The sequence below is a fragment of the Oncorhynchus keta genome, chromosome 16, assembly GCF_023373465.1.
Source record: "Oncorhynchus keta strain PuntledgeMale-10-30-2019 chromosome 16, Oket_V2, whole genome shotgun sequence".
In the NCBI taxonomy this organism is placed as follows: domain Eukaryota; kingdom Metazoa; phylum Chordata; class Actinopteri; order Salmoniformes; family Salmonidae; genus Oncorhynchus; species Oncorhynchus keta.
In genome coordinates this window covers 20,582,584-20,603,269 of record NC_068436.1, presented here as the reverse complement: position 1 = coordinate 20,603,269, position 20,686 = coordinate 20,582,584, and the positions used below count along the sequence as shown (strand labels likewise).

The 20,686-nt window shown below is 45.0% G+C and overlaps 2 long non-coding RNA genes across 4 annotated transcripts in view; one reads left to right on the top strand and one right to left on the bottom strand.

Annotated features, from left to right (window-relative positions):
- Positions 1–5,965: 5,965 nt before the first annotated feature.
- Positions 5,966–6,736, bottom strand: LOC127908044 (uncharacterized). Of its 2 annotated transcripts, none has more exons than XR_008066038.1 (3): positions 6,299–6,736; positions 6,098–6,179; positions 5,966–6,015 (listed from the first exon to the last, which is right to left on the bottom strand). It is a non-coding gene; the product is annotated as an uncharacterized LOC127908044 (long non-coding RNA). The 2 variants fall into 2 exon arrangements; XR_008066037.1 differs by having other exon boundaries at positions 6,381–6,736.
- Positions 6,737–13,551: 6,815 nt separating this feature from the next.
- The window catches only part of LOC127908039 (uncharacterized), a 29,875-nt gene continuing 22,740 nt past the window's right edge, over positions 13,552–20,686 (top strand). The window contains exons 1-3 of one of the 2 annotated variants that reach the window (XR_008066023.1): positions 13,552–13,724; positions 13,768–14,003; positions 15,611–15,706. This is a non-coding gene — a long non-coding RNA (uncharacterized LOC127908039). Of the gene's footprint in view, positions 14,004–15,610; positions 15,707–20,686 lie in introns of both variants that reach the window. The other variant, XR_008066022.1, reaches the window with a different exon arrangement.

Here is a 20,686-nt window from a genome sequence, read left to right as displayed (position 1 = left end):
AAATATACTGGCCACTCTCTCAGAACCCAGAGTATGAACAACACAGAGTTAGACTGACCACTCTCTCAGAACCTAGAATATGAACAACACAGAGTTAGACTGACCACTCTCTCAAAACCTAGAGTATGAACAACACAGAGAATCAGTCCTACTTCTTCCACTGTGGTCAGTGTTATTAGAGTAGTAGTCTCTTACCTAGGGGTAGTCAGTGTTATTAGAGCAGTAGTCTCTTACCTTGGGGTGGTCAGTGTTATTATAGAGCAGGAGTGTAACAATACAGAGGCGGATGCAAGATGCAAGCAACGATGGTTTAATGAATACAGGTTACAGCAGCAACAGGACAGACAGACTGTACTCAGACGGAATCCGACCCAGGGACTAGGGCGCATCCTCCTATGTGAGCGTGCTGAGAAACCCAGGGGAGAGTGTCCGGATGGGTAGGAAGGAGCACAGCAGATAATCCACACAAGGGCGGCGAGAGATGAGAACGGACACACGACACAACCTCAGGGAAGTAACACCGATCTGACAACAAGAAACACTGGTTACAGAACATATAAAGGGAAGATAAGTGATTCCAGCTGGCGCAGACAATCAGGCCGAGATTGGGAACCACGCCCACACAAACACGGGAGAGAGAGAGAGAGAAAAGGAAAAGGAGGCAGTGGATTCATGAACCGTGACAATACCCCCCCCCCTAGGAACGCCTCTTGGCGTTCCCAGGCGAATTTACCTGTCGATTGAAATAATCGATAAGGGAGTGATCCAGAATGTCCCTAGCAGGTACCCAACTTCTCTCCTCCGGGCCGTAACCCTCCCAGTCCACCAGGTACTGGAATCCGCGTCCCCTCCTTCTAGAGTCCAAAATACGATTGACAGAAAAGGTGGGTTCCCCATCAACAAGTCGTGGCGGCGGGGGAACCGGGACCGGTGGGTTAATGCGTGCCTGAAACACAGGTTTTATTTTAGACACATGAAAGGTAGGATGAATTCTCCTATACGCCGGAGGAAGCTGGAGCCGGACCGCCACCGGACTAATGATCCTGGTGACTTTGAACGGGCCGATAAATTTGGGGGCAAGCTTGTTCGAAACGGATCGGAGTGGAATGTTCTTAGTAGAAAGCCACACTCTTTGGCCAACGACGTATACCGGAGGCTTCGACCGGTGGCGATCGGCCTTAGTCTTGGTGCGCGCCCCCACCCGGAGAAGAGTCTCACGGGCTCTGCTCCATGCGTGACGGCACCTCTGGATGAAAGCGTGAGCGGAGGGAACAGACACCTCGGACTCCGTACTGGGAAAGATAGGTGGCTGGTAACCTAAACTACACTCAAACGGAGAGAGACCCGTGGCTGCCACTGGCAACGAATTGTGAGCGTACTCAACCATAGAGAGTTGTTGACTCCAGGAAGAGGGATTCTTAGAAACCAAACATCGCAACACTCTCTCCAAATCTTGGTTGGCCCTCTCCGCTTGACCGTTGCTCTGGGGATGAAACCCTGAAGACAGGCTGACACTCGCTCCCAGTAACCTACAAAACTCTTGCCAAAACTTGGACACAAATTGGGGCCCCCTGTCAGAAACTACGTCCATCGGCAGACCATGTAAGCGAAAGACGTGATCCACGACAGTTACCGCTGTCTCCTTGGCAGATGGTAATTTAGACAAGGGAATAAAATGAGCCGCCTTCGAGAACCGGTCCACCACGGTCAAAACAACCGTCTTGCCCTGGGAGGGCGGGAGGGCGGTAACAAAATCTAGCGCGATGTGGGACCAGGGTCTCGAAGGGACCGACAGCGGTTGGAGTAACCCATCTGGGGGTCGATTAGAAGTCTTCCCAGTGGCACAAACCGAGCAAGCCAAGACAAAACTGTGAATGTCACGAGCCATCAGTGGCCACCAAAAGCGTTGCTTAACCAAAAAGCTAGTGCGACTGACTCCTGGATGACACGCTACGTTGGAGCAATGCCCCCACCGAATAACATCGGACCGACACCCCTCCGGCACAAACAACCGATTAGGCGGGCAACCGGGCGGAGCGTTACCCCTTCTAAGGCCGTTTTGACCCTCGATTCAACCTCCCATGTGAGTGTGGAGACCACTAGGGTCCCGGGTAGGATGCACTCGGGAGTGGATGGGCGTTCGGAATGGTCAAAAATGCGAGAAAGGGAATCGGGTTTGACATTTTTGGAACCAGGGCGATACGAGAGAGAGAAGTCAAAACGTCCGAAAAAGAGTGCCCACCGCGCCTGCCTGGAGTTGAGTCGCTTGGCGGTTCTGATATATTGCACATTTTTGTGATCGGTCCAAACTATAAAAGGTACCCCCGAACCCTCTAACCAATGGCACCACTCCTCCAGTGCTAACTTCACTGCCAACAACTCTCTGTTGCCAATGTCGTAGTTGCGTTCCGCAGGTGATAACCGATGGGAAAGGAACGCGCAAGGGTGCATCTTGTCGTCAGAAGAGGAACGTTGGGAAAGTACCGCACCTACCCCCACCTCTGAAGCGTCCACCTCCACCACGAACTGACGCGAGGGATCGGGAGCTATGAGGATGGGAGCCGAAACAAAGCGGCTCTTGAGTTTGACGAATGCAGCCTCGGCTGTATCGGACCACCTGAACGTCACTCTGGGGGAGGTTAAGGCGGTAAGAGGAGCGACTATCTGGCTAAAGTTGCGAACGAAACGCCGGTAGAAATTGGCGAATCCCAGAAACCTCTGTAGGGCCTTATGGGAATCTGGGCTTGGCCAATCCACCACAGCCTTAACCTTGTCAGGATCCATGCGAATACCTTCAGTCGAGACGATGTAACCTAGGAATGGAACGGATTGTGCATGAAAAATGCATTTCTCCGCCTTGACAAAAGTCCATTCTCCAACAACCTCTGAAGCACTCGTCTGACGTGCTGAACGTGTTCCTGGAGAGAAGAAGAAAAAATCAGTATGTCATCCAGGTAAACATATATGAACTGATCAATCATATCTCTCAGCACGTCATTTACGAGTGCCTGGAAAACCACTGGGGAGTTGGATAGCCCAAAGGCATGACCAAATATTCGAAGTGCCCTCTGGGGGTGTTAAACGCGGTCTTCCATTCGTCCCCCCTTATGCGAACCAAATGATATGCATTACGTAAATCCAACTTAGTGAACACGGATGCTCCTGTAACCTTTCAAAGGCTGAGGACATCAACGGTAAGGGATAGGTATTTTCACTGTGATGTTATTCAACCCACGGTAATCAATGCAAGGACGCAGAGATCCGTCCTTCTTCTCCACAAAGAAGAACCCCGCCCCGCTGGAGAAGAGGAAGGACGAATGAATCCAGATGCCAGAGAACCAGAGATGTATCTCTCCATAGCCTCCCTCTCAGGAACAGAGAGTGAATATAACTTGCCTTTAGGCGGAGACTCACCTGGCAATAATTCTATTGCACAGTCATAGGGACGATGCGGAGGAAGAGAAGCAGCACGGGACTTACTGAACACCTCCTTCAGGTCGAGGTATTCAACGGGCACGTTAGACAAATCCACCGCCTCCTCTAGAAACACAGAATCAGACACAGACGAACAAGCAGACACTAAACAGGACTCAAGACATTTGTTACTCCACATGGATATAGAATTATGACCCCAGTCAACTCTGGGGTTGTGTTGGGTGAGCCAAGGGTGGCCGAGAACTAATGGTGCAAGGGGTGAGTCCATGAGTAGAAATGATAGTGTCTCAGTGTGATTGCCAGAAGTGATGAGTGTGATAGGTTCAGTGGTGTGAGAAATGTTGGGTAGTTCTTGACCATTGAGAGCGTTGACGGATATCTTGTGCGTGAGTGAGGTGATAGGAATCTGGAGTTTGTGAGCGAGCTTGAAGTCCATGAAATTACCCTCTGCTCCTGAGTCCAGTAAGGCTTGGGTGTCGTGCGTGTGGTTGGCCCATCTTAGTCTTACCGGGAGGAGAGTAGATGATGAGGTCTTCTCTGTGGTGACACCACCCGATAGTAGCCTCATTCTTACTACCGGGCCTAATCTTTTACCGGGCAGGAGTGGATAAAGTGGCCCGCTCTACCACAGTAGAGACAGAGTCCTTGGGATCTCCGCCTCTCCCTCTCTTCCCGGGAGAGGCGAGCTCTCCCCAGCTGCATGGGTTCGTGAGCGGAGGTTGAACTGGCCGTGTTCCCGCCGCTTGCATGCCAGCCCTCCGTGTCGTTATACGGTCTGTTAGGGCATGCTCGGCGGCCAACACGACTCAGACGAGCGTCGACCCTCAAGGCTAGTTCCACTAGTCCGTTTAAACTCCTGGGAAGGTCCAGAACATAAATCTCCTTCTGGATCCGGTCCTCCAGCCCATGCAGGAACATGTCCCACTGCGCCTCCTCGTTCCACTGACACTCTGCGGCCAGAGTGCGGAATTGGATGGAGTATTCCGATACTGAACGGTCTCCTTGGCGAAGGTCAGCGAGTAGTCTGGCCGCCTCCCTACCCGCCACGGCCCGATCGAAGACCCTTCTCATCTCCTCGGAGGAGAGTGTCTGGAAAGAGGTGCAGCATGGGTCCTGGTTCGCCCACACCGCCGTTCCCAAAGAGCCGCTTTGCCTGATAGCAGTGTGAGTACGAATGCTACCTTAGACTGTTCACGGTTGAAGGTCTGTGGCTGCAACGAGAAATGCATGGAACATCTCGTAAGAAAAGCTCTGCAATAGTCAGGATCACCTGAATAACCCTCTGGTGTCGGTAGCCGTGGCTCTAGCTGGGAATCCGGCTCTGGCGGGGCGGGTTGAACTGCCGGTGTAGGTGGCGCAGCGAGACCCCTCAGATGTTGTAATTGTTGGGTCAGCTGGGATACCTGCGTCGCAATGGCTTGTACTTCCCGACCTGTGCTGAAGATGTTCTCCTCTTGTTGATCCATTCTCGTGATACTACGGGAAATGAATTCGGTCAGACTCGTTGAACTCGCTGCATCCATGGTCGGGTCAGATCGTTCTGTAACAATACAGAGGCGGATGCAAGATGCAAGCAACGATGGTTTAATGAATACAGGTTACAGCAGCAACAGGACAGACAGACTGTACTCAGACGGAATCCGACCCAGGGACTAGGGCGCATCCTCCTATGTGAGCGTGCTGAGAAACCCAGGGGAGAGTGTCCGGATGGGTAGGAAGGAGCACAGCAGATAATCCACACAAGGGCGGCGAGAGATGAGAACGGACACACGACACAACCTCAGGGAAGTAACACCGATCTGACAACAAGAAACACTGGTTACAGAACATATAAAGGGAAGATAAGTGATTCCAGCTGGCGCAGACAATCAGGCCGAGATTGGGAACCACGCCCACACAAACACGGGAGAGAGAGAGAGAAAAGGAAAAGGAGGCAGTGGATTCATGAACCGTGACAAGGAGTCTCTTACCTTGGAGTGGTCAGTGTTATTAGAGTAGTTGTCACACCCTGACCTTAGTTATCTTTGTTTTCATTATTATTTTGGTTAGATCAGGGTGTGACGAGGTTGGGTATGTTAGTTTTTGTATTGTCTAGGGTTTTTTGTAGATCTAGAAGTTTTTGTTAGTCTAGACAATTGTATGTCTTTGGTGGCCTGAAATGGATCCCAATCAGAGGCAGCTGTTTATCGTTGTCTCTGATTGGGGATCATATTCAGGTAGCCATTTTGCCTAGTCCTTTTGTGGGTTCTTGGTCTATGTTTAGTTGCCTGTCTGCACGACGCATATTAGCGTCACGGTTTGTTCTTTTGATAGTTTGTTCAGTGTTATTTCTATAATTAATTAAAGAAGAATTACGCTTACCACGCTGTGCCTTGGTCTCCTCCTTACGACGACCGTGACAACAGTAGTCTCTAACCTTGGGGTGGTCAGTGTTATTATAGATCAGTCGTCACTTACCTCGGGGTGGTCAAAGTTATTATAGAGCAGGAGTATCTTACCTTGGGGTGGTCAAAGTTATTATAGAGCAGTAGTCTCTTACCTTGGGGTGGTCAGTGTTATTATAGATCAGTAGTCTCTTACCTTGGGGTGGTCAGTGTTATTATAGAGCAGTAGTATCTTACCTTGGGGTGGTCAGTGTTATTATAGAGCAGGAGTCTCTTACCTTGGGGTGGTCAGTGTTATTATAGATCAGTAGTCTCTTACCTTGGGGTGGTCAGTGTTATTATAGATCAGTAGTCTCTTACCTTGTGGTGGTCAGTGTTATTAGAGCAGTAGTCTCTTACCTTGGAGTGGTCAGTGTTATTATAGAGCAGTAGTCTCTTACCTTGCGGTGGTCAGTGTTATTAGAGCAGTAGTCTCTTACCTTGGGGTGGTCAGTGTTATTATAGAGCAGTAGTCTCTTACCTTGGGGTGGTCAGTGTTATTATAGAGCAGTAGTCTCTTACCTTGGGGTGGTCAGTGTTATTATAGAGCAGTAGTCTCTTACCTTGGGGTGGTCAGTGTTATTAGATCAGTAGTCTCTTACCTTGGGGTGGTCAGTGTTATTATAGAGCAGTAGTCTCTTACCTTGGGGTGGTCAGTGTTATTATAGAGCAGTAGTCTCTTACCTTGGGGTGGTCAGTGTTATTAGAGCAGTAGTCTCTTACCTTGGGGTGGTCAGTGTTATTATAGAGCAGTAGTCTCTTACCTTGGGGTGGTCAGTGTTATTATAGAGCAGTAGTCTCTTACCTTGGGGTGGTCAGTGTTATTATAGAGCAGTAGTCCCTTACCTTGGGGTTGTCAGTGTTATTATAGATCAGTAGTCTCTTACCTTGGGGTGGTCAGTGTTATTATAGAGCAGTAGTCCCTTACCTTGGGGTTGTCAGTGTTATTATAGATCAGTAGTCTCTTACCTTGGGGTGGTCAGTGTTATTAGAGCAGTAATCTCTTACCTTGGGGTTGTCAGTGTTATTATAGATCATTAGTATCTTACCTTGGGGTTGTCAGTGTTATTATAGATCAGTAGTCTCTTACCTTGGGGTTGTCAGTGTTATTATAGAGCAGTAGTCCCTTACCTTGGGGTTGTCAGTGTTATTATAGATCAGTAGTCTCTTACCTTGGGGTGGTCAGTGTTATTAGAGCAGTAATCTCTTACCTTGGGGTTGTCAGTGTTATTATAGATCAGTAGTATCTTACCTTGGGGTTGTCAGTGTTATTATAGATCAGTAGTCTCTTACCTTGGGGTTGTCAGTGTTATTATAGATCAGTAGTATCTTACCTTGGGGTTGTCAGTGTTATTATAGAGCAGTAGTCTCTTACCTTGGGGTGGTCAGTGTTATTATAGAGCAGTATTCTCTTACCTTGGGGTGGTCAGTGTTTTTATATAGCAGTATTCTCTTACCTTGGGGTGGTCAGTGTTATTATATAGCAGTAGTCTCTTACCTTGGGGTGGTCAGTGTTATTATATAGCAGTAGTCTCTTACCTTGGGGTGGTCAGTGTTATTAGAGCAGTAGTCTCTTACCTTGCGGTGGTCAGTGTTATTATAGGCAGTAGTCTCTTACGTTGGGGTGGTTAGTGTTATTATAGAGAAGTAATCTCTTATCTTTGGGTGGTCAGTGTTATTATAGAGTAGTCGACAACATCCGGTCAAATGGCAGAGTTATTTTGAGGGGACAGCAAATTTACACTGTTATACAAGCTGTACACTCACTATTTACATTGTAGCAAAGTGTCATTTCTTCAGTGTTGTCACATGAAAAGATACTCTCAAATATTTACAAAAATGTGAGGGGTGTACCTACTTTTGTGATATACTGTATATATATATATATATATATATATATATAAATGGAGTAGAATGTAACAGCAAACCCACACATCTCAACACAGCGACCATGCTTCCTTCACTCAATCAACATATTGTGGATTAGAGGGAGCATGGCCGAGATGCGTGTCTGCCGCTCCACCCCTCCCCACATGAAATAGCCTTTTTGAGGCTGTTGAGGTGAGGGCAGGCCCACAACAATGGCCAGATTGAAATGGAACAGCACTACAACCTTATGTTCCCTGTACTCTATATATATCTGTTTATTATACCTGTTGATAAAGAGCTCATACGTGAAACTATTCTAACTCTTTCACAGTGAAAGTGACACTGACTCCGAATGGGAGCCCCCAGTGCCAAGGTGTCCATCCTCCACTGAAGCTGGTTCATCCAGCCGGATCCCTGCTGTCTCCGGCTCCACACCTCCCGGGCCATCTATAGGTGTGAAGGCACTGACAAAGAGGTGGAGGAGGAGGGGAAGTGTGCAACCTGCAAACAAAGGGCCAGACGAGCGTTGGCACATTGTCCTAGAAGATGATGTGGAGCCCCCTCAACTAACATTTAGGACGGAAAGGAAGCCAGGACCTCAGCTGAACATGACTGCAATGGACTGCAGCCCTCTTCAGCCTTTTCAGCTGTTTTTCACCCCATCTGTTGTTGATTCGCTTATGTCTAACACGAATAAGTATGGGGCCAAGAAGCAAGCAGGCAAAAAAGTAGCATTGATGCCCATTTCCATGTCAGACCTTTTCTGCTACCTTTCACTGGTTATCTACATGGGGCTGGTGAAGCTGAAAACCCTGAGGGACTACTGGAAAATGTAATCTCTCTACCAACTGCCTTTCCCCCTCACTGTCATGTCTTGAAAAAGGTTTCTGGTTCTCTCACAGGCGCTTCATATCAGTGACCCAGAAGTTGATGAGGTAAATGACAAGAAGTGAGGCACAGCAACGTTTGATAGACTCTGCAAAATCAATCCTCTCTACCCCAACATTGTTGAGCCCTGCAAGACCTATTTTCAGCCAGCCCAGAACCTGTCCATAGATGAGCGGATGGTAGCCTCAAAGGCCAGAATTGGCCTCAAACAATACATGAGAAACAAACCAACTATGTCGGGTTACAAGCTGTTTGTTTTGGCAGAATCTGTGTGTGCCTACACTTGCAATTATTTTGTCTATAAGGGGAAGAACAGTTTTTCTACCGGTAAGGACTTAGCTATGACTCTGTAATGTAGTTATTGGATTTTCAACTGCTGGGGAAGGGCTACAAACAGTTTGTGGATACCTTAGGAAGCTGGATGTGTGGGCTTGTGACACCATTCGTACCAACAGGGTGGGCTTTCCAAAGACAAAGGTGAACGACATGCCTAGTCAGGCTGAGCGGGTTACCATGCGATGGATCCGTGAAGAAGGCCTGCTGTTTGTGAAGTGGATGGATACCAGAGAGGTGGTGATGTGCACAACAATCCACACGTCCTTCAGTGGAGATCACATCGTCAGGCGTGTGAAGGACGGTAGCGGGGCATGGACCACAAAAAATGTCCCCATTCCAGCTGCTGTGAAGGACTACAACAAGAGCATGGGAGGTGTGGTCCTGTCAGATGCACTGATAGGCTATTACAATGTTCTCCACAAGACCATGAAATGGTACAAGACATTCAAAATCATTTCATCGACATTGCTGTGGTGAATGCATTCATCCTACACAAGGAAATGGCTAAGAGCTGCAGAAAGCCCTCCATCTCACAGCTAGCCTTCAGAGAGCTGCTCATCAAGGAGCTTGCTGGCTACAGCACCACTGCACCACGTTCTGGCCCCTCTACCTCTGTCCCTTCTGCTCCTGCCACAAGTGATGTTCATCTGCCCAAATGTATTTCTGCAGGCATGGATGTGCCTCAGGGCCAAAAGGGTACAGCAGTAGAGGCATCGTTGTGTTCTTTGCTAAATGAAGTCCCCCATCACCTGCACCACATGCTTGGTGACACTCTGCTTTACAGCAGAAAGAGATTGATATGGCACATGGCATCAGCAGCACAATATTGTGTAGAGGACTGAGGGTCTTCCAAATATTGAAAGTGTGTAAATTGTTACCCTTGTTATTTTGTCAATTTAAATATTGTTTTTAGTCTTTTTTGGGGGGGGGGGTGTTAGAATACCATTTTGGTATTTTGTATATAGCTATTTGCTTCAAAATATATAACTTCACCAATTCGGCCACTTGGGTACATTTGGGCAACTTGTGTGGGACACCTGGGTGACTTCATGCTAAATGTCATGTAGCACACTCATTCCGGAAATTATCATTCTGAAACTTTGCACAAGTACTGTTGCCCTCTTATGTTTTTCACTGAAATTGTCCCCATCATCCTATCTGAAAGTTTGTTTTGTCTTGTTCATTTTAAAGATGATGCAACAACAATAAAAAGAAAAAATGTATATGATTTTCCTTATATTATTTAAACCAGATCTATTGTGTTATATTCTCCTACATTCCTTTCATATTTCCACAAACTTCAGAGTGTTTTCTTTCAAATGATAATATGCATATCCTTGCTTCTGGGCCTGAGCTACAGACAGTTAGATTTGGGTATGTCTTCAGGCGGAAATTTAATTGAGAAGAGGGGGGGGGTTAGCTTAAAGAGGTTAATTGATTGCTTGGGGTAATCATTTATATTTGGTACAGTTAGTTAAGATGGCCGACTACATCAACAAACAGGTGATTGAATTAAACAAAGTTACAGAAGAAAACCGGAACAGATTAACGAGGAGCGTGAAGACTGAGAACTCATCTCTCAGGTAAGAACTTAGGAATATCTTTCACACACTCAGATGAAGGCAGGTACGAACGCACACACACACACACACGCACGCACACACGCACACACACACGCACGCACACACACACACACACACACACACACACACACACACACACACACACACAAAAAATAGGAAAAACACTTCTGGTTGGTTCAGTTGGTATGGAGCAGGGTGTTCAAAACCTTCTGGTGTCACGTACACTAAAATGTATCAATTAAATTGTTTTACTTCAGGTAATGAAACTAATTTGAACTATTTAAATGTGATTAATTGAAAATAACATTTTTAAACAACACAGTGTACACAGTGCACATACACCCTGCCGGGACTGGAAAAATGAAACCACTCTTAAATGCATAGACAGAACTATGCATGCAAGGACTGATCCTCCACGAGTTGAAAATGATAGTTTCAACAATCTGAGGCTACACAGTGTTTGTTAACAGTTCCATGGTAGAACAAGCTTATATTTTGGGTCCTAATGGGGTTTGAAAGTTAAACTAATCTCATGAGGCATTTACAGAATAAGCTACATACAAGAATCAATAGGGAAATATTATTCATTTAAAAGTAAAAATAAAATGTGATATAGCAATCACAGATAGACCCTTTAAATCATGCTTTGGCTATATTGTGTAATTTTGGTAATTTCTTCATACAGTAGCTTCCTGTTTATCTGATGTGAGGTGACCACAAGTTTGAGCAAACTGTTGCTGCTTACCCTCAATCGAAAGAAAACCAATGACGCAATGGAAATGTTTGGCTTTCAGAATTCTAATCATAATCATTAATGATGTAGGATGATGGTGTGTGTGTGTGTGTGTGTAACTGTGTGTGTGTGTGTGTGTGTGTGTGTGTGTGTGTGTGTGTGTGTGTGTTGTGTGTGTGTGTGTGTGTGTGTGTGTGTGTGTGTGTGTGTGTGTGTGTGTGTGTGTGTCTGTTCCTCTGCGGATGGAAGCCTAAGACTTAGGCTGGCTGCTGTGTGTTCGACAAGTAACTCTCAACATCTCCCTGAGACTGGCTTTCTGTGAGTGAGTCTGTGTCCCAAATGACACTCCATTAGTGCACTGGTCAAACGTATTACACTAATATAGGGGATAGCATGCCATTTGGGAATCTAGGGTGTCATTTGGCACCCTATTCCATGTATAGTGCATTACTTTAACCCTGGCCTATAGGAAAGATATGTATTTATTATCACACTATAGTTCTGTTCACACAAAGCAAGGATCACAATTCGGACCAGCAGTGTTTCAAAATTGTTGACACAAAACATGTATGAAAATACCACAACCACAGTGTCCCAAATATCATCCTATCCTCTTTAAAGTACACTATTTTTAACACGGGCACTTAAGGCTTTGGTCAAAAGCAGCTCACCATATAAGGAGTATAGTGTCATTTGGAACACATCACAGGAACTTCTCTTTTCTTTCTTTCTTTCAGCCCGTTGTAATGAAGAAAGAAAACATTTAGAGGCCTGTTACAACACCACTGGTCTGGAGCAAGACAGAGACCAAACAGATACCAGTAGAGGTATCATTGACCTGTGTACAGACAGATACCAGTAGAGGTATCATTGACCTGTGTACAGACAGATACCAGTAGTGGTATCATTGACCTGTGTACAGACAGATACCAGTAGAGGTATCATTGACCTGTGTACAGACAGATACCAGTAGAGGTATCATTGACCTGTGTACAGACAGATACCAGTCCCGTAAGAACCGAAACCAGTTACTGAGCTGAGAGAGACCAGTTACAGAGAAAGAGTGACCAGCTGCAAAACGAGAGAGACCAGTTAGAGGAGCGTTACATTACCCTGACTAAAGAAAGGGACCGGTTTAGTGACAGGGTCAGTCTGTCAGTTTGTTCATACTCTAGGTTCTGAGAGAGAGGTCAGTCTGTCAGTTTGTTCATACTCTAGGTTCTGAGAGAGAGGTCAGTCTAACTCTGTGTTGTTCATATTCTAGGTTCTGAGAGAGTGATCAGTCTAACTCTGTGTTGTTCATATTCTAGGTTCTGAGAGAGTGATCAGTCTAACTCTGTGTTGTTCATATTCTAGGTTCTGAGAGAGTGATCAGTCTAACTCTGTGTTGTTCATATTCTAGGTTCTGAGAGAGTGATCAGTCTAACCCTGTGTTGTTCATACTCTAGGTTCTTAGAGAGTGGTCAGTCTAACTCTGTGTTGTTCATACTCTAGGTTCTTAGAGAGTGGTCAGTCTAACTGTGTTGTTCATACTCTGGGTTCTGAGAGAGTGGCCAGTATATTTCTGTTGTTTCTACTGCAGGTATTGGAGGAGTGGAGGCCCTTATGGTGGTGGAGTGGAGAACTGTGTGGTGATACCTTACTGGTCATCAGGCCAAGGAGAATGGTGGGACTATCAGTGTTCATATCCACACTACTGGATCTGTGAAAAAGGCTCTTTGTAGGTACTGCTGTTGAAGGAACTCTTTACTGTATCTGAAGAATGATCATATATGTTGGTAGAATGGCTGTACAAATGAGAAGTTGGAGAGAAAGGCATGTGCACACACACACACACACACACACACACACACACACACACACACACACACACACACACACACACACACACACACACACAGGATCATGCACGCACACAAAACAAATTAGGAATATATCACTCAAGCTGTTGTCAATGTTGAAATGTACAGTTAATTATGTATCATTTCTTGTAGACTGTACACAAATCTCTCTCTCTCTAGCTCTTTTTATTAGCAACATGTCATGTGACTTCCATTACATTTTTTTATCATCAATTATTATAAATAACTTTTATAATAAGAAGAACAAAGGCACAGATTAATAAATAAAGGAACAATGTCCTCTGAGTTCTACTAGCTTCCTGATTGAATGTGAGTCACGGAGTGCGAGGCCATAATTTCACTTCCTTTCGAACAATGTCACATATAGTTATTGCGAAATATGATGTCTTGCTTGGAAGTGATTGGATACTTAAAACATTCTTTCAACTGCAGTGCACCACAGACAGACAACAGAGACACCAATGGAGATGCATATCAGAGCAACTACTCAACTACTAGTCACTGAAGTTAGAATCATACAGTAGATATTACCATTAGGAGTCAGTTAGAAAGGTAATCATACAGTAGATATTACCATTAGGAGTCAGTTAGAAAGGTAATCATACAGTAGATATTACCATTAGGAGTCAGTTAGAAAGGTAATCATTAGTAAGATAATACTATAAGTAAAAGTTAAAATCATATATACCACAATAAAAGGTCAGACAGTCTGAATTAGTTGATTAATTGATTGATTGGTTTAATCATTGATATCCGGTACTGTTAGTTAAGATGGCCGACTACGTCAACAAACAGGTGATTGAATTAAAAGAAGTTAATGAAGAAAACCAGAATAGAGCAACGAGGAGCGTGAAGACTGAGAACCATCTCTCAGGTACAAAGAATGATCTTTCTCTCTCTCACACAGATGCAGAAAGGTATGAACGCACAAACCGAAAGCACACACGTATTCTGGCATGTGCACACACTAATAGCAAGTCATAGAAAAATGCTTGTACATGTTTTATTGTTCTGTCTTCTGTGTGGTTCAGTTGGTACAGAGCCTGAGGTTTACAACCTGCTGGGGTCTCATACACTAAAATGCATCAATTTAATATTTTTTTCACTTCAGTTATTGGAACTATGTACAACTATTTAAAAATATCAATTGAAAATAAAAAATGTAAACAACAACACAGTGGATACCCCACCAGTGTTTTTGGTAAACAGCTGAGGGTCTAGTAACCTGAAACAGGCTCTGTGCACCTGGTGACCTGCCCATTTTTTTCTCAAGAAACGTAACCACTCTCAATAACAATTACGCTGCAGAAATGTAACCACTCTCAAATTCATAGACAGAGCTATGTATGACTGGTACTGTATGTAATTCATAGACAGAACTACAGTATGTATGACTGGTACTGTATGTAATTCATAGACAGAACTACAGTATGTATGAATGGTACTGTATGTAATTCATAGACAGAACTACAGTATGTATGACTGGTACTGTATGTAATTCATAGACAGAACTACAGTATGTATGAATGGTACTGTATGTAATTCATAGACAGAACTACAGTATGTATGACTGGTACTGTATGTAATTCATAGACAGAGCTACATTATGTATGACTGGTACAGTATGTAATTCATAGACAGAGCTACAGTATGTATGACTCTTACTGTATGTCATTCATAGACAGAACTACAATATGTATGACTGGTACTGTATGTAATTCATAGACAGAGCTATGAATGGCTGGTACTGTATGTAATTCATAGCTACAGTATGTATTCAAGGACTGTCCATCCATGAGATCAAAATGATAGTTTTACCCATTTGAGTGTACACAGTGTTTGCAGTTCTGTGGTAGAAGAAGCTTATATTTTGGGTTCTGATGGGGTTAGAAAGTTAAACTAAGCTCACGAGGCATTTACAGTAGAAGTTACAGTAGAAGTTACATATCATACATTTCAAAATCCCAAAAACCTACGCAGCAATCACAGCTAGCCTCTTTAAGTCATGTTTTAGCTATATTGTGTAATTTTGGCTTCCTGTTTATCAGAATTGAGATGACAGCACTCTTGAGCAAACGTTCGCTGCCAACCCTAAATCGGGGGAGGGGGCTTGGTTGTCAGAGTTCTAATCATAGTCAGTAGTGATGTAGGATGTTGTATGTTGTTTATTCTGTTTGTAATCATAATGTAGGATGGTGTGTGTGTGTGTCGGTGTGTGTGTGTCGGTGTGTCTGTCTGTCTGTCTGTCTGTCTGTCTGTCTGTCTGTCTGTCTGTCTGTCTGTCTGTCTGTCTGTCTGTCTGTCTGTCTGTCTGTCTGTCTCTGTCTGTCTGTCTGTCTGTCTGTCTGTCTGTCTGTCTGTCTGTCTGTCTGTCTGTCTGTCTGTCTGTCTGTCTGTCTGTGTGTGTGTGTGTGTGTGTGTGTGTGTGTGTGTGTGTGTGTGTGTGTGTGTGTGTGTGTGTCTGCTTGTGTTTCTCTGCAGATGGAAGACTAAGACTCTACAGGCTGGCTGCTGTGTGTTTAGGAGTGCTGTGTGTTCTACAAGTCACTCTCAACATCTACCTGAGACTGGCTTTCTGTGAGTGAGGCTTTGTCCCAACTGATACCCCACTATCACAGTACTTTTGATATTGCACTATATAGGGAACAGGGTGCCATTTGGGACTGCGTACTGAAACTTTTTTCAGTCAAAGTCAAGCACTGCCAATAATGTGACAACAAAAACAAAAGAACTGCATCAGCTCTACGTGAGTACACAAACCATGTCTACAGTGCATTCTGGAAGTATTCACACATCCTCACATGTTGTTACGTTACAGCCTCATTATAAAATTGATGAGGAGAAGAAAAAATTGAATCAATCAACACACAATGACAATACCGCATAATGACAAAGTGAAAACAGGTTAATAGAATATTTTCCAAATGTATAAAAAACAAAAACATAAATACCTTATTTACATAAGTATTCAGACCCTTCGCTGTGAGACTCGAAATTGAGCTCAGGTGCATCCTGACATGATTTGGAAAGGCACACACCTGTCTATATGAGGTCTTACAGTTGACAGAGCATGGCAGAGCAAAACCAAGCCATGAGGTCAAAGGAATTGTCCATAGAGCTCTGAGACAGGATTGTGCTGAGATACAGATCTGGGGAAGGGTACAAATACATTTCTGCAGCATTGAAGGTCCCTAAGAACACAGTGTCCTCCATCATTCCTAAATGGAAGGAGTTGGGAAACACCAAGGCTCTTGCCATAGCTGGCCGTCAGGGGACGTGACGGCCAGGTGCTTCAACAAAAGTACTCTGACAGAACTCAGAGTTCCTCTGTGGAGATGGGAGAACCTTCCAGATGGACAACCATCTATGCAGCACTCACTAATCAGGCCTTTATGGTGGAGTGGCCAGACGGAAGCCACTCCTCAGTAAAAGGCACATGACAGACAACGCAGGAATGGCTTCAGGACAAGACTCTGAATGTCCTTCAGTGGCCCAGTCAAAGCCTGGACTTGAACCCGATCGAACACCTCTGGAGAGACTTGAAAATAGCTGTGCAGTGATGCTCCCCATCCAACCTGACAGAGGTTGAGAGGATCTACAGAGAAAAATGGGAGAAACTCCCCAAATACAGGTGTGCCAAGCTTGTAGCATCATACCCAATAAGTCTCAACGCTGCCAAAGGTGCTTCAACAAAGTAAACAGTAAACGGTCTGAATACTTATGTAAATGTGATATTTCTGTTTTTTATTTTTAATCTTGGAACGACCCATTCCGGATCCGGGAGAATTGTCAGCAACTACACTAATTAGCATAGCGCAATGGTCAAATAATCTTACTAGAAAATATTCATATTCATGAAAATCACAAGTGAAATATATTGGAACACAGCTTACTTAGCCTTTTGTTAATCACCCTGTCATCTCAGATTTTCAAAATATTTTATTTATTTGATTTATTTCACCTTTATTTAACCAGGTAGGCAGGTTGAGAACAAGTTCTCATTTACAATTGCGACCTGGCCAAGATAAAGCAAAGCAGTTTGACAGATACAACGACACAGAGTTACACATGGAGTAAAACAAACATACAGTCAATAATACAGTATAAACAAGTCTATATACAATGTGAGCAAATGAGGTGAGAAGGGAGGTAAAGGCAAAAAAGGCCATGGTGGCAAAGTAAATACAATATAGCACAATAAAACACTGGAATGGTAGTTTTGCAATGGAAGAATGTGCAAAGTAGAAATAAAAATAATGGGGTGCAAAGGAGCAAAATAAATAAATTAAATACAGTTGGGAAAGAGGTAGTTGTTTGGGCTAAATTATAGGTGGGCTATGTACAGGTGCAGTAATCTGTGAGCTGCTCTGACAGTTGGTGCTTAAAGCTAGTAAGGGAGATAAGTGTTTCCAGTTTCAGAGATTTTTGTAGTTCGTTCCAGTCATTGGCAGCAGAGAACTGGAAGGAGAGGCGGCCAAAAAAATAATTGGTTTTGGGGGTGACTAGAGAGATATACCTGCTGGAGCGTGTGCTACAGGTGGGAGATGCTATGGTGACCAGCGAGCTGAGATAAGGGGGGACTTTACCTAGCAGGGTCTTGTAGATGACATGGAGCCAGTGGGTTTGGCGACGAGTATGAAGCGAGGGCCAGCCAACGAGAGCGTACAGGTCGCAATGGTGGGTAGTATATGGGGCTTTGGTGACAAAACGGATTGCACTGTGATAGACTGCATCCAATTAGTTGAGTAGGGTATTGGAGGCTATTTTGTAAATGACATCGCCAAAGTCGAGGATTGGTAGGATGGTCAGTTTTACAAGGGTATGTTTGGCAGCATGAGTGAAGGATGCTTTGTTGCGAAATAGGAAGCCAATTCTAGATTTAACTTTGGATTGGAGATGTTTGATATGGGTCTGGAAGGAGAGTTTACAGTCTAACCAGACACCTAAGTATTTGTAGTTGTCCACGTATTCTAAGTCAGAGCCGTCCAGAGTAGCGATGTTGGACAGGCGGGTAGGTGCAGGTAGCGATCGGTTGAAGAGCATGCATTTAGTTTTACTTGTATTTAAGAGCAATTGGAGGCCACGGAAGGAGAGTTGTATGGCATTGAAGCTTGCCTGGAGGGTTGTTAACACAGTGTCCAAAGAAGGGCCAGAAGTATACAGAATGGTGTCGTCTGCATAGAGGTGGATCAGAGACTCACCAGCAGCAAGAGCGACCTCATTGATGTATACAGAGAAGAGAGTTGGTCCAATAATTGAACCCTGTGGCACCCCCATTGAGACTGCCAGAGGTCCGGACAGCAGACCCTCCGATTTGACACACTGAACTCTATCAGAGAAGTAGTTGGTGAACCAGGCGAGGCAATCATTTGAGAAACCAAGGCCGTCGAGTCTGCCGATGAGGATGTGGTGATTGACAGAGTCGAAAGCCTTGGCCAGATCAATGAATACGGCTGCACAGTAATGTTTCTTATCGATGGCGGTTAAGATATCGTTTAGGACCTTGAGCGTGGCTGAGGTGCACCCATGACCTGCTCTGAAACCAGATTGCATAGCAGAGAAGGTATGGTGAGATTTCAAATGGTCGGTAATCTGTTTGTTGACTTGGCTTTCAAGACCTTAGAAAGGCATGGTAGGATAGATATAGGTCTGTAGCAGTTTGGGTCAAGAGTGTCCCCCCCTTGAAGAGGGGATGACCGCAGCTGCTTTCCAATCTTTGGGAATCTCAGATGATACGAAAGAGAGATTGAACAGGCTAGTAATAGGGGTGGCAACAATTTAGGCAGATCATTTTAGAAAGAAAGGGTCCAGATTGTCTAGCCCGGCTGATTTGTAGGGGTCCAGATTTTGTAGCTCTTTCAGAACATCAGTTGAACGGATTTGGGAGAAGGAGAAATGGGGAAGGCTTGGGCGAGTTGTTGTGGGGGGTGCAGTGCTGTTGACCGGGGTAGGAGTAGCCAGGTGGAAAGCATGGCCAGCCGTAGAAAAATGCTTATTGAAATTCTCAATTATAGTGGATTTACTGGTGGTGACAGTGTTTCCTATCTTCAGTGCAGTGGGCAGCTGGGAGGAGGTGTTCTTATTCTCCATGGACTTTACAGTGTCCCAGAACTTTTTGAGTTAGTGTTGCAGGAAGCAAATTTCTGCTTGAAGAAGCTAGCCTTGGCTTTTCTAACTGCCTGTGTATAATGGTTTCTAGCTTCCTGAACAGCTGCATATCACGGGGCTGTTCGATGCTAATGCAGAATTCCATAGGATGTTTTTGTGTTGGTTAAGGGCAGTCAGGTCTGGGGAGAACCAAGGGCTATATCTGTTCCTGGTTCTACATTTCTTGAATGGGGCATGTTTATTTAAGATGGTTAGGAAGGCATTTAAAATAAATATCCAGGCATCCTCTACTGACGATGAGATCAATATCCTTCCAGGATACCCCGGCCAGGTCGATTAGAAAGGCCTGCTCGCTGAAGTGTTTCAGGGAGCGTTTGACAGTGATGAGTGGAGGTCGTTTGACCGCTGACCCATTACGGATGCAGGTAATGAGGCAGTGATCGCTGAGATCTTGGTTGAAGACAGCAGAGGTGTATTTAGAGGCCAAGTTGGTTAGGATGATATCTATGAGGGTGCCCGTGTTTAAGGCTTTGGGAGGTACCTGGTAGGTTCATTGATAATTTGTGTGAGATTGAGGGCATCAAGTTTAGATTGTAGGATGGCTGGGGTGTTAAGCATGTTCCAGTTTAGGTCGCCTAGCAGCACGAGCTCTGAAGATAGATGGGGGCAATCAGTTCACATATGGTGTCGTTTAGTTCCTTGAGCGTGGCTGAGGCGCAACCGTGACCGGCTCGGAAACCAGATTGCACAGCGGAGAAGGTACGGTGGGATTCGAGATGGTCAGTGATCTATGAGGGTGCCCTTGTTTACAGATTTAGGGTTGTACCTGGTGGGTTTCTTGATGATTTGTGTGAGATTGAGGAATCTATCTTAGATTGTAGGACTGCCGGGGTGTTAAGCATATCCCAGTTTAGGTCACCTAACAGAACAAACTCTGAAGCTAGATGGGGGCGATCAATTCACAAATGGTGTCCAGGGCAGAGCTAGGAGCTGAGGGGGGTCGGTAGCAGGCGGCCAAAGTGAGAGACTTATTTCTGGAGAGAGTAATTCTTTAATTAGTAGTTCAAACTGTTTGGGTATGGACCTGGAAAGTATGACATTACTTTGCAGGCTATCTCTGCAGAAGACTGCAACTCCTCCCTTTGGCAGTTCTATCTTGATGGAAAATGTTATAGTTGGGTATGGAAATCTCAGAATTTTTGGTGGCCTTCCTGAGCCAGGATTCAGACACGGCAAGGACATCAGGTCGGCAGAGTGTGCTAAAGCAGTGAATAGAACAAACTTAGGGAGGAGGCTTCTAATGTTAACATGCATGAAACCAAGGCTATTACGGTTACAGAAGTCTTCAAAAGAGAGCGCCTGGGGAATAGGAGTGGAGCTAGGCACTGCAGGGCCTGGATTCACCTCTACATCGCCAGAGGAACATAGGAGGAGTAGAATAAGGGTGCG